At 38.1% G+C, this 12,149-nt stretch overlaps 1 long non-coding RNA gene across 3 annotated transcripts in view; it reads left to right on the forward strand.

Moving 5' to 3' along the window:
• The window catches only part of LOC113602200 (uncharacterized), a 134,089-nt gene that overhangs the window by 2,662 nt on the left and 119,278 nt on the right, over positions 1-12,149 (forward strand). The gene's annotated exons all lie outside the window — the stretch shown is intronic.

Raw genomic sequence — 12,149 nt, forward strand, 5'->3', positions numbered from 1 at the left:
TCGTTTAATACATGAACTCTAAGTGGGTTATTTTTTACCCCTTAAAGTCAAGTAACAATATAACAGAACTGAAAGGTATAAAACCAAGTGTTGGACATAGATTATTTGGCTTTAAATCAGGTGATCTCTGTCATTCTTTGGAGGGGTGAAAAGCAGAGACTGACTAACCACAGATTACACACCAGGGCCTCCTGAATGGGGGTGGGGAGGGGGTAGTGGTGGTGGGGGGGGTGGCCCTAAAATCCCCCTCTTCTCTGAAATCTATCTGTAGTTTTGCAAGCGGCTGTCTTCCAGCCTGCCTTTTTGTACTTTTCTTCCCCTTTCCCCATTTTTAAATTAAAAAAAAAAAAAAAAAAAAGTTATTTTCAAAAATTCAGTAAGAAAGCCATACAAAGTGAAACATGAAAGCTCTCTTACTTGTCCCCTTCACTTCCCCTAGGCACACATGTGTGGTACACACACTGTTACTTTTTGTTTTCAAGTCCCCTCCGCTGTGGCTGGGCCCACTCCACTCTGCCATAAGTCTCGCTGTTTTTCACCAGTCAAAATTTGGCTTAAATGTCACCTCAGAGAAGTCTTCTGTGACCGCTTGACCTGAATTTAGGTTTCCCCCCCACCCCCACCATCTAGTTCAGGGTTTCTCAACCACAGCCCTATTAATATTTGGGGTTGGATAATTCTTTGTTGTGGGGGCTGTCCTGTGCATTGTTAAGCAGCATCCCTGGCTGCTAACCAACACTTGCCTGTAACACCCTCCGCACCAAGTTGTGACAAATAAAAACATCTCTAGACATTGCCAGATGTCCTCCAGAGGGGATGGAAATGGTGTGGAGGAAGGGAGGAGGCAGGGATTGCCGCCGGTTGAGAACCACAGATCTATGCTCAACTGTCTTTGTTTCTTGCATAGCCACAATTTTTAATTATTTTGCTTATTTGACTATTAACTTGTTTATTTTCCTCTGATTCCCCTACTAAACTGTATGCTCATTATTAAATCTTCATGCACTGAGCACAATGCCTCACACATCATAGGTACCCAATAAATATTTATTAAACAAAATAATGCATGAAAATGAGGCTCTAAGGGGGTGCACCTGGCTGGCTCAGTCAGTAGAGCATGTGACTCCTGATCTCAGGGTAGTGAGTTCAAGGAAGGAAGGAAGGAAAAAGAAAAAAATTGAGACTGTAAGAATCATTAATAAAAAGAATACAATCATTTATTATATATAGCATGCCAGGGAGTATGCAAACACTTCACCTATTTAGTCTTATTTATTACTGAAAACAATCTTAAGACGTATTCCTTGTTATTACCCCATCTGACAGAGGAAGTTGTTGGAGTCTGGGGAAATGACATAATTTGTCCTGTCATTCTGACCCCCGGTCAATGATCCAAACAATAATGATATTCTGCAATGTTTTTTTCATTTATGTAACAATTTGTTTAGTGATGAGTATTTAAATAATTTCTAATTTGTGACTAGTTAGTCAAATTATATTTGAAATATAAAAGCTATAAAAAGGTAGTCCAATTATATTTGAAATATTTAGCAATTGAGAGAACATGTGCATCATCCAATTTGAAGGAACTCCGCCTGATTGTAAACTCCTGTGTCTCAGCAGAATGTCAGCTTGTGTACAGATCTTTTGGGGCTTGAGTCCCTTTGTAGGAGTCCCTGGGAGGTGGTATGGCTGGGTCAAAGGTATGTGCATTCAAAATTTTCATAGATATTGCCAAATTAGCCCTCCAAATCATCTTCCCTATTTAAAATCCCACCAAAGGGATGTGAGAAAACTTTTCTCTATGCCCTCACTAACACTGCATATTATTAATCAATTTCATATTTGTCAATCACCTAGGCAAATAAATGGCACCTAATTTTTATAAGGTTTACATTTCTTTGAGAAAGTGAGCACATTTTTGTGTATTTATTGGCCATTTTTATGTCTTCTTTTTCCCTATTTATGACTTGTGTCAAATATTCTATTGTATTGGTTATTTTTATGTTCTTTTTTCTTCTTTTTTAAGAAGCAGTCTGTTTTGGGGTTAGCTTTAAAGCTCATCTAAAAAGAGTGAGTTAATGTTGAGGGAACAAGGTTAGGTGAAACAATAATGAAGGGAGGCAGCATGTCTGTTTTTAAAAAATATGTTGTTTGGAATAAGTACCATATTTATGCAGTAAGAATAGGAGTTCAGGAATATCATATCTGTTTTTAACATATTCCCTTTCTCCTCTTTCCGTCAAAAGGGTTAATCTATTCACGTGTTTCCATTTTATCACCATTACCTCTTCCCAACACTGTGGAGGACCCATTTATAATAGCAATAAAATGATGAAATATCTAGGAATAAATTTAACAAGAAATATGTGCAAGTTTTATGAAGGAAACTTTAAAACCCTACTGAGGGACATAAAGGAAGCCTTCAGTAAAATAAAAGATATAATTTATTCTTTCTAGCAAGATTCAATAGTGAAGGTATAAAGATGTTTATTTTCCCCAAATCAATCTTTAAATTTAAAGCAATTTCCATTAAAATACCAAGAGGATTTTTAAAAACTGCCACAGTTCATCAAAATAAAATAGCTCATGGGGCGCCTGGGTGCCTCAGTCGGTTAAGGGTTCGACTTCGGCTCAGGTCATGATCTCACAGTTCGTGAGTTTGAGCCCGCGTCGGGCTCTGTGCTGACAGCTCAGAGCCTGGAGACTGCCTCGGATTCTGTGTCTCCCTCTGTCTCTGTCCCTGCCCCACTCATGCTCTGTCTCTCTCTGTCTCTCAAAAAATGACTAAATGTTAAAAAAAATTTTTAATAAAATAAAAAAAAAAAACGAAATTAAACAGCTCACAATAGCCAGGGAAATGCTGAAAGAGAAAAGCAGAGATGGAAGCCCCTCCAAATAAAGTATTTTATGTATGTATGTATGTATGTATGTATGTATTTTTAAAGTTTATTTATTTTGAGAGAAACAGAGACAGCACAAGCTGGGGAGGGTCAGAGAGAGAGGGAGAGAAAGAGAATCCCAAGCAGGTTCTGCACCATGAGTGCAGAGCCAGACATGGGGCTCGAACTCACAAACGGTGAGATCTTGACCTCAGCTGAAAACCAGGAGTTGGACGCTTAACCCACTGAGCCACCCAGGTGCCCCTAAAGTATGTTTAGAAGTTCATAATAATTAAAATGTAAAAGTTTTGTACTGAGAATAAAAAAAAAAAGAAAATAAAGAATCATGAGACAGATTAGAACATATACAGAGATTTAGATTTCGGCAAAGGGGTCTTTTCAGATCAGGGATAAATTGAATGAGGGCAATTGACTACCGTCAGTTAAAAATAAAGCTGAATCAAAAAAATAAAAATAAAAAAAAAATAAAGTTGAATCTTCCATCTCACCTTCTTTAACAAAAATAAAATTCACCGGAATCAAAGATTAAAATGTTACAGTAATTAAAAAGGCACCTACACATGTTCTAGAACAGTGGTTCTCCAGGCATAGTGTGCTTGGCAATTTTTCCTCCCAGGGGACATTTGACAGTGTCTGGAAACATTTTTGGTGAGCACAACCAGAGAGCAGGGGATGCTACTGGCATCCAGTGGAAAGAGGCCAGGGATGCTGCTAGGCACCCTCCCCGCCTAGGACAGACCACAGCAAAAACTCCCCTGCCCACAGTGCCCAGGTTGACACAACCTGTTCTAGAAGAAGACATACATATGATCTCAGAGTGAGAGAGGCCTTTTTAGTCAGGCTGTAAAATCAAGAAACAATAAAAGATACAAACATAAATAAACTTAAGTTTCAGGAAAAATTCCATACATTTTCCAAAAACAAAGAAAATGGGAAACAATGCTTGCAGCTCATGTCAAGCATATGACCAATTTACCTAATTTATGAAGAACTCATACAAACTGTAGGAAAGAAGAAAGAACCCTGCTTTTCTTTTATTTTTTATTTTTTTAACGTTTATTTATTTGAGAGAGACAGTGCAAACAGGGGAGGGGCAGAGAGAGAGGGAGACACAGAATCAAAAGCAGGCTCTGCGCTCCGGGCTCCAGGCTCCAAGCTATCAGTACAGAGCCCGATGCGGGGCTTGAACCCACGAACCGTGAGATCATGACCCGAGCCAAAGTCAGACGTTTAACTGAGTGAGCCACCCAGGTGCCCCAAGAACCCTGTTTTTAAAAAGTTGGGCAAAGTCTGTAGATAGGCAGTTCATCAGAAAAAGGTATTCCAAAAAAAAGAAGAAGAAAATTTTATGTGGAAGTCATTACAACAATGAAGTAAATTAGATTGAGTTGATATGGAAAGATTAATAAAATATATTGATAAGGGTTGTTTTTTTTTTTAGCAATACAAAACAATTATTCCTTTTGTATAAAGTATTTCATGCCTATGTATTTTGGAATGAAACTCAAATATTAAGAAAGCATTCACAACGGCTACTTTTGGAGGAAGAAAGGGAAGGGAATATTATGCATCATAAGGGAGCTATTACTTTTTTTCATCTTGTGCTTTTTTTGTACAAGCCTGAGAAGAGAGAGAGAGGTAAGATTGAGTTAGAGAGGCAAGCATCCAATCATTGACTGGTGCAGAAGGCCTACATCATTTTATTTTACCTTCACTTACTCCTTCTTCATCACTCTTCCTTTCTTTATGTATGTCTGCATTTCTCACCTGTACTTTCCTTTTCTCTTAAGAACTCCTTTTAACATTTCTTGCAAGGCAGGTCTACCATCATCATTTTTAATGACTAAATAATAGTCCATTGTAACTGTAGAAATCATTTATGTACCAATCCTCCTATATTGGACATTTAGGTTTTGTTCTGGTTTGAGGTAGAGGGGATTTTTGAAGATCCCGTATAGAAATAAGCAGGGATCTAAAATAGGAGACTGAAGTTGTACTGGGGGCCTTTAAGTCTGGCTCTTTGGTCCAGGAGCCATGGGTGGTTAATCATTAGCAAGTGTGAATAACCCCCAGTGACACCCTGGGAGCTCATTATTCATTGCCTTTTACAGGACATAATAACAAAGGCTGTCAAACCATTTACATTGTTGAACTGGATGACCAAATCTGCAAAATTAGAAAGATTAATCCTGATGCAGGTAATTTTTACAGAAAATTTGGCCAAGCATTACAGCATGTAATGTAAATGTAAAAACAGGGCAAGATGCTTTTCCACAAACCAAATTAATACATGCTATCGGTGTACGAATAGAGTCAGCATATCCCCTGAAAGGCATGGAACGTTTAAGTAAAGGCTTTCTCTTCGACTGGAATATTTGTAAAAGGGAACAATCTGTTATCTCCTGAAGTGTTTCAGCAGGCCTCCACAGGATGTCATGAAAAAGCGAAAACAATTCTTCCATATTACCTTAAAAGGCAGGAAAACATATTCATGTCCACACTACTTAGATATACTTTATTTTTTAAACTTAGATATATTTTATTTTTCCAACCCATTTTGGAAGCTGTCCTCAGCAACACATTTACAGAGTAGATTAGCAGGGCTCCTCTTCCAGGGTGAAAGAAATGTATAAATCATTCCCTATTTGGGGGAGCCTGGGTGGCTCAGTCGGTTGAGCTTCTAATTTAGGCTTAGGTCATGATCTTGTGGGTCAGAGTTTGAGCCCCGTGTCGGGCTCTGTGCCGACAGCTCAGAGCCTGGAGCCTGATTTGGATTGTGTCTGTCTGTCTGTCTGTCTGTCTCTCTCTCTCTCTCTGCCCCTCCCCCACTCATGCTTTCTCTCTCTCTCTCAAAAATAAACATTAAAAAAAAAATCAGTCCCTATTTTTCTCTTCCCTTCTGCTTGTGCTTGGCAACAATGCACACATGTGTCTACTAGTCCTGAATAAAAATGTTTAAAAGACCTGAAAAATAGCCAGGTGACCTCAGAAACAAAGACTTTGTCATGCCTAGAATGTCGTTGTTTTGCTTTTTTTACTTTCTATTATGGAAAATTGAAATATGTCTCATATGGAGATCCCAGTGTAAAGAATCCCCACATACCCATCACCTAGATGCAACAATTATCAACCCAAGGCCACACTCTTGCTTCATCTGTGTCCTCACATACTCCCTTCTCTCCTGTATTATTTTGAAGCAAATACCAGACATCATATCATCTCTGGATAAGCTCTTACAGTTAATGTTCTGGCTGGCAACTCCTTACTCCCTAGTTTAAATGGTTTGTTTACTAATGGGACTAAGAAGTCCCAGAATGATGCCCTATTGTATTTTCCTTTCTAGCTATTTCTGTTCCTATGGTTAAACGTTCTCTTCTTGCCAGGGAGAACAATTACGTTTTATCCATAGATACTATTTTAAGGCTTTTAGCTCTCCTAGCCTCTTTTAGACCAATAACTGAGGTAAATTTTCTTTTTTGGACAGTCCTACCCTCAAATACTTATTTCCATTTCTCCTATTTGAACAGTCAGACTGTGTGTCCTGACTTTTTTTGGTTCAGGCAACATGTCCTCTAGAAATACTGTTTTATTTACTGACCCTAAAGAAATGAATTACTTTAAAAAATTAATGTCTACAAATGATTTTAGGGCCAATTATTTCCTCTTTGGGTACTGTGGTGTGTGTGTGTGTGTGTGTGTGTGTGTGTGACAAGAATAGGGAGATGGGGGAGTAAAGTCTAGAAAGCTTTGATACATCTAGTGTGGAGGTGTTTTCAGCCAGGACAGCCAGATGGTAACATGAAAACACACATGGGCCTTATGCCACATTGTAGAAACATAACATTCTGACCATTAGATTTGAAAACAGTAGTATTTCAGATAGCTGAGCTGTTTTTACTTTCTTCCTCCCTCTCTTCCTTCTCTTTCTATCTCTCTTTGTCTCTGTCTGTCTGCCTGTCTCTCTCTCTCTCTATTCTTGGACACATTATCCCTCATCGGAAACCAGCAATCTGTGATTTGTTCTAAATATTTTGTACTTTGCAAGAATCCCATGTAGTTTTAAAAATTAAACAAAGCAACCATTTCAAAAAATGTTCCAGATTTCATGAATTAGGTTCACTTTATTTTCATCTAATAAAGTCCTATGTTCATCTACCAGCTTCTTTATGGGAAAGAGTATAAAAAAATCCTACACAAACTTCTGCTTCATCAGTCACTGGTTGCTTCTTATTTGTCTGATTGCAAAGTGCATTTTTCAAATGGATTAATTATTCTGTAACCAGTGCGCTTTGCCTTCTGTTGACATTTTGCGGAGCCTCCAAGAATTCTTGAGACACCCCCCACCCCCAACCCCCAGTCTGAGATACAAGCCCTTCTGTGTAGCTTTGGAAATCCAATTCACAAAATAAAGCCCCCGTTTTTTCATACTAATGATATTGTTTAGGAAAATTTCCTTTCTGACAGAACTTAAACGTACATTTGTTTTTCCCATTTCTCCCTCTTGCACCTCCCAAAATACATATCTTATTTTGTAAATTGTAACTTGCATGAAAAATGCAAAAAAAAAAAAAAAAAACAAAAAAACCAAAAACCAACAAAACTCACCCTCTAATCCAGGAAAAAAAATCACGCGAATTTAGTTTGTTAGACTTCAAGTTGGGTAAAGAAGATTTCACGAAGTTATTGTTAAGGAATCTTTATCTGGTAACATGTGGTCTAAGCTAGGAAAAAAACTTACAATCCTGGCAGGGGAAGTTGACATTCATTCCTCATGTATTAGCCCATGAGTTGTAGGATAGAAGCCTCCCCCCACCACCCCACCTCCAATCACACAGAGCAGTCATCCCAGCTACAGATTGCTCTTGAGAAACAAAGCCTAGAAGGATTGGGGGACATTCAGGAGTTTGTACTCTTTCTTCCACATTAATAAAATTGAAGATTTATTTTCTTTTACCTCAGGGCCTCTAGAGCTACACTCTAACCATCCACTCCAGACATTATCCCAATGGCATAGAAACAAATCAAAAATAAAATTGGGTACTTTTAGGATTCAGCTTCATTTGTTATATCAAGTCTGTTTGTCACCCTAAATGTAAATAATGCCTATACCCACGCTGTGAGATTATGCCACCCTCTCTCTTGCAGTTTACTGCAGTGAGCTTGGACTTACTTTTATCATCATAAAAACCAGTAGGTGTTATTTTTTAAGTTAAAGACTTTGGTATCAGGTTCTAGGTACAATGAGAGGTTCTGCATGGAAACTGAAATAGTGGTATTCGTCACTTGGCAAACATTGGCAAAAAATGGCAAATATTCTTGATTGCTCACTATGTGTAAAGTGTTAAGCTGGCTGATATGAAAGCTAAGCAAGTGAAGAACAATAGATAATGTGCTTGGGAGTTTATGTGCTTGGGAGATAATGTGCTAGACTGAGGTGGGGGTACGGGGCCTCATTCTGTAGGAAATGAAGACCTTTTGGCAACACTTCTGGAAGACGAAGTTCACAGTTGTCTCCAGAATGAATCAGAGGCAAAGAGTCTGGTTATTAGGCTTTTAAAAAATTGAAGGCCTGACATTTCATTGTGGCTGTGAAAGGGGAAATGATTTTTTCACTTGGCACTTGAAGTTTCTAAAAAATAAGACAAGATTTATTGTGCCTTGATATTTGATGCTGTACAGTGTTACTATAAACACTTAAAGCATAGAAGACACTTTACCATTGTTTATACTATAAAAAAATAATGAGTAACCTAGATGAGAACATGAGCCTACTTCAGGCCAGGCTGGTGCCAGAATTCAGACTGCCTAAGTCGGCTATTTTACTTTGCTTTAATTTTCCTGTTCACACTGCAGAGGTCAAAGGGTGCAACAGGGAAAGGTTTGCAAAATGCTTGATTTCTCAGGGTCACCATCCTTGGGATGGCGGTAAGCAGGCTGTTGGCTCATTACTACAGTGACTGAGATTACTTCCTGAGCCAGCTCGTAACTATTATTTAAATAGGCTGTTTCTTACTGTGATTGGCAAGATGTTACAAGATCCCTGGTCCGGAAGGAGGCTGTTCCTTAAATGTTTTGTTGAATGAACCTGCAGTTTGTAATCAGTTCTGGGGAAGGAGCGCTGGTGTTGTGGGGTTAAAATATAAATCTGGGGCTGTCAACCCTCATTCCCTTTTTTTGTATGTGTGGTAAAATGCACATAATGTAAAAATGACCATTTTAAGCATTTTTAAGTGTACAATTCAGCGGCATTAAGTACATTCACAGTGTTGCAACCAGCACAGAACATTTTCCTTGATACTAAGCTGAAAGTCCATACCCACTGAACACTAACCCCCATTTGCCCCCTCCCCAGCCCCTAGCAACCTCTATTCTACTTTCTATCTGTATGACTTTACTGCTTTACTACTTACATGAGGGTATAAGTCAATCATATAGTATTTGTGCTTTTGAGTCTGGCTTAGTCCACTTAGTATAATGTCTTCAAGGTCCACCCATGTTAGAACATGTGTCTGAATTTCATTATTTTCTCATTTACTTTTGTTTTGTGATTTTTTATTTTAATATACTTTCAGCCTTATCAAAAAAAAAAAAAAAAAGAAGTAAGAATAGTACAAAGCAGGGGCGCCTGGGTGGCTCAGTTGGTTAAGCATCTGACTTAAACTCAGGTCATGATCTCGCGGTTTTTGAGTTCGAGCCCTGCTTCGGGCTCTGTGCTCAGAGCTCAGAGCCTGGAGCCTGCTTCGGATTCTGAGTCTCCCTCTCTCTCTGCCCCTTCCCTGCTCTCTCTCTCTCTCTCTCAAAAATAAATAAACATTAATTTTTTTTTTAATTTTTAAAAAAGAATAGTACAAAACACTCTCATATACTCTTCACCACCCAGATTCTTTGGATTTGGTTCATTGTTCACACACACACACAATCATTTCCCACATATATATCCATTTTCCTTGAATGAGTTGAGAATAGGTTGCAGGTATGTTACCGCTTGAGCACAAAATACTTCAGTGTGTATTTCCTAAGAACAAGGACTTCCTCTTACAGAGTACAGTTATAACATTAGGAAACTAACATTGATATAATGCTATTACCTAAAATATGGACCAAATTCATATTTTGCTAGTTGTCAAAAAATGTTTTTCATAAGAAAGCAAAAATTTCTAGACTTAAGACCCAATCTAGAATCACACATTTTATATAGTCAGTATATCTCTTCAGTCTCCATTCATCTGGAACAGACTGTCTTTGTCATTCATGACCTTGGCATTTTTGAAGAGTAAAAGCCTCTTATTTTCCAGCAGCACACTCACTTTGGCATTTTCTCATGTTTCCTCATAATTAAATTGAGGCTGGGCATTTTAAAAAATTTATTTAAATCCAAGTTAGTTAACATATAGTGTACTAATGATCTCAGTAATAGAATCTACTGACTCATCACTTACATATAACACCCAGTGCTCATCCCAACAAGTGCCCTCCTTAATGCCCCTCACCCATTTAGCCCATCCCCCCACCCAACACCCCTCAGTTTGTTCTCTGTATTTAAGAGTCTCTTACGGTTTGTCTGCCTCTCTCTTTTTACATTATTTGTCCTTCTCTTCCCATATGTTCATCTGTTGTATTTCTTAAATTCCATGCGAGTGAAATCATGTATCTGTCTTTCTCTGACTGACTTATTTCACTTAGCCTAATACACTCTAGTTCCATCCATGTTGTTACAAATGGCAAGATTTCATTCTCTTTGATTGCAGAGTTATATTCCATTGTATATATTTACCACATCTTCTTTATCCATTTGTCAGTCAATGGACGTTTAGACTCTCTCCATACTTTGGTTATTGTGGATAGTTGAGCCTGGGCATTTTTGACAGATGTATCACAAAAAGTGACATTATGTCCTGCTCAGTACATCATATTAGGTGGCACTTGATTTCAATGCTGGCTTGTAATGTTAGCTTTAATTATTTGGTTAAGGTGGTGTCTAATCCATTATGATTCTAGCTTGAATCAAATATTACTGTCATATTTATCAATTCCCACACCATAATTTCTTTTACATTTATTTGTTGGTATTCTACTATTGTTGGCATTCTACTAAGAGCTTTTCCTTTCCCCATTTTTTTGCTTGCTTGTTTATTTATATCAATATAGATTTGTGGAGTCCTTCTATTCAGTGGGTTGTAACTGATCATTGTTACTTATTTTGATGATCAGACTGTCTCCTATTTGGCCAGTGGGAGCTCCTCAAACTGACTCCCTTATCCTTTTGACTTGACACTGTCTTTTTTTTAGGACTTTCTTGTTTTCTGGTATGGGACCCATATTGATTTTCAGTGACCTGGCCCTGGAATCAATCATTTCTCCGAGAAATGCTAGTTATTTTCAGTAGAGAAAGTATTTAGAAACCAAGACCAGGGCTCTAAGTGTGCTTAGAATTACTGGAGTGTCATTACTTTTAAGACCTATGAGAGGAGGCAGAGATAGAATGCACACAGAGACGTGAATGCACACATCCACACTCACACACACACCCATACATATACACACCCATATCCACATACAGAAAACCATGAATTCATATTGATACCTTCAATTTCAATCCAACACCACAGGACTCATTTCAGTCCTCCTGGTATTCACAGTTTTATGCTCTTCTCCGACAGGGAGAAAACTGTGTCCCCTTGCTCTCAAGGCAATTAGCACATGTTCAATTCTGGAATACATCGGCCACACCTCTGTGAAGAACAAACCTACTATTATTTCTTTTTTAAGTTCATTCATCCATTTTGGGGGAGAGAGAGAGAGAGAGCACAAGCAGGGCAGGGACAGAGAGAGGGAGAGAGAGAATCCCAAGCAGGCGCTGTCAGCACAGAGCCCAACATAGGGCTCTATCTCACAAACTGAGATTATGACCTGAGCCAAAATCAAGAGTCCGACGCCATCCAGGCACCCCCAAACCTAATATTATAATTCAATTTTATTTATTTGTTTGTTTGTTTATTTATCTATTTTAGTCTGAGGGTATAAGGTCAAAATACTGCATTCAAAAGTTTACTTGAGTTAGTTCTCTATTCAACCCTCTTTAACATGACTGTTATTCTTTTGAAATACATTTAGGTTTATTTTTGAAATTCATATTCTATTTTATGGTTGCCCCACATTCTTTTGACTTTATCATCTTTTTTTTTTTTTGTATATAAAACATTAACATGGTTCCAAAATCAATACTAAGTGAAAATTTTACCTAGA

This window comes from Acinonyx jubatus, chromosome D3 (genome assembly GCF_027475565.1).
Source record: "Acinonyx jubatus isolate Ajub_Pintada_27869175 chromosome D3, VMU_Ajub_asm_v1.0, whole genome shotgun sequence".
NCBI classification, from domain to species: domain Eukaryota; kingdom Metazoa; phylum Chordata; class Mammalia; order Carnivora; family Felidae; genus Acinonyx; species Acinonyx jubatus.